This window comes from Oreochromis niloticus, unplaced genomic scaffold (assembly GCF_001858045.2).
Source record: "Oreochromis niloticus isolate F11D_XX unplaced genomic scaffold, O_niloticus_UMD_NMBU tig00006658_pilon, whole genome shotgun sequence".
Lineage (NCBI taxonomy): Eukaryota > Metazoa > Chordata > Actinopteri > Cichliformes > Cichlidae > Oreochromis > Oreochromis niloticus.
The window spans coordinates 16,191-18,538 of record NW_020328111.1 but is presented as its reverse complement, the minus strand read 5'-3'; the positions used below and the strand labels follow the sequence as shown (position 1 = coordinate 18,538).

The 2,348-nt window shown below is 42.8% G+C and overlaps 1 long non-coding RNA gene across 1 annotated transcript; it reads right to left on the bottom strand.

The window, feature by feature from the left end:
* Positions 1 to 557: 557 nt before the first annotated feature.
* On the bottom strand, positions 558 to 1,881 carry LOC112845311 (uncharacterized). The gene is made up of 2 exons (XR_003218119.1): positions 1,130 to 1,881; positions 558 to 757 (listed from the first exon to the last, which is right to left on the bottom strand). It is a non-coding gene; the product is annotated as an uncharacterized LOC112845311 (long non-coding RNA).
* Positions 1,882 to 2,348: the final 467 nt, after the last annotated feature.

The window sequence follows — 2,348 nt, the reverse complement described above, 5'->3', positions numbered from 1 at the left end:
GCGTTAATGTTCTATGGTATAAAACCAGTTTTTGATGAATTTTTGTCAGAGGAAGACATATGCAGATGTTGCCTCTCCTGTGTTAATAAACTCATCGTTTGATTGCATTCGTCTGGTGCCTCCGTCGTTTGTTGTCTGGTCTCCAGTTGATCGATCTCGCTTCAGCGCCCACCCCCGGACACAAAGAACCACCAACGCACCGATGTCTGAGGGCGTCTGCCACCGGCAGGGGAAGTGGTGGGGGGAGATGGGCCTCCAAACCTTGGAGGGCCTGAGATGTCCCCAGAGAGGTGGCGTCTGATACCCAACCTGACATATAGACACAGACAAACAGGCACACACAGATACAAACATCTATTCCATCCTCATGCTCTCAGGCACTCCCTAAACGCTCAGCCAATTTCACAAACAACAGCTGGTTTGGGTTCTCAGAGCAAAGCGCCTGTTTGCATTTCTATACGGCACTTTGGGTTCGTCTATCAGCTTCTAACATGAATTATTCTGTGCAAACAGAAGCACTGCAGAGGGCGACTCTTCTGCCACACTTTAGCTGAGTATTCAGCTCCAAGTTTCTATTGGGCAACTTCACCCTGGAGAAAGGCTTCAGTCCAGCTCTCGTCTCCACTGTGGCCTGTATTCTTTCACTTTTTGTCCATCTTACTCAAGTTTCATCTTCCTAAGAACGCAAACCAGGGCAACAACGTTGTGTTTGTGCTGGAGCCAACCTGAGAGCCTTTCAATGCACAGCACACACACACTGTGACAGAAAGAGACAAAAACACACACACAGCATCATTCAGCCTCCTTAAAATAATCCATCCTCCAGAATCACACAAACAATCAATGTTTTCATTATTTAACTGACCCAATCTCAGAGGCTAATCTCTCATGTTAACAACAATAATGGCTGCAGGTACACAAACACACTCACACGCTGAAAATAAAAGCAAAGCTTCCACATTACAAACCTAAACATCCTCCACACAATATTACATTTACACCAATAATCCTCCTGCTTTATGGAGCCATTATAACATTATCAACACATTCAACAAGGAGTGTGAAGCTGATGCTGGTTCACATACAGATGCAGGTTGTGTTGATGGTGAAGATGCATTTCCAGATTTACCAGCTGTTGTTGTTCTTCTGGAATCCAGTTATTATTGAAGCTGGAGCTTTGGCAGCAGGCGTGTTTGCAGCTTATCAGATGACTTCCTTTTGTAACAATCAGAGCTGGTTTTCTCATGTAGCAGCGCACTTTGCAACAATATGCACACAAAATCCAGTTATTTGGATTTATTTACAGTCAGTAAATAGTCACAGTCACACTTCCACCTGGAATGTGGTGATTCCTAGAATCTGGAGATTTTGGAGGATGTAAACAAGAAGTGTTGCTGTAGAGGCTGAAAGTTCAGTCGCATGTTTTTAGCTTGAATCTGTTCATGTTCCATCAACAATAAATGCATGCTGAATTAGCTGTTAGCAATTCCTACTGGGACTGAACTTGTGGATACTAGATTACTTTGTGATTGAGCTGAGGAGTACTGCAGTATATAAATATATTTAGTAATCCTAATAGTCTCATAAGCTTCATAGGGATGATCCAGAGATGCTGTATCGAGGTGAGGGATTGTAGCATAAACTCTTAAACAGGCTGCTGAGCTCAGCGAGCTGTGAAACATGGAAAATGATATTAATACAGTCTTTTCCTTCAATGGCCTCGACAGCATCATCATGCACAATCACAAAGAAACTGCTCAGGTGCATTTCCTGCTTCCAAGGATATCACACATGGCATAACTTTCACTGACTGAGTTTTAACTGAGTTATTGTTTCACAGTTTCTGGCCATCCAGCTCTAAAGCTGTGAAAACACCAACATGCTGACTGCAACAGGAAATATTTATGGTCAGAGAACAATCTCCCTTTGGTGAGAACAATTCATTCTGACTTCTTCCGTTGATCACATCTCCACCTCTTCACAGTTTGCATTAAACCATTATCATCTGCAGCATACCAGAAAATGAAAACGAAAATGTCGTTTTGTTGCACACAGGTGTGGTGATGTAGTCTAATCAAAACAGCGATTGAACAGAGACATGGAGGACCCGTCCAGTATCCTTTACAAAACTGGTTTTGTGTCAGTGCTTAAACAAAATAAACTTTGACTAAACAAACTTGAGCTCTTACTTTTTAACCACAGATGCTCCTCCAAGGGAAAAGGCAGCGATCTGTAGCTCTGCATTCAGCTGCAGGTTTAACATGTTTAAGACGAGCAGCCACAGTGGAAACAACCAGAAGAGCTGAAAAAGCTTAAACAGCCTGAAAAATGTCGGAACGAAAAGTGTC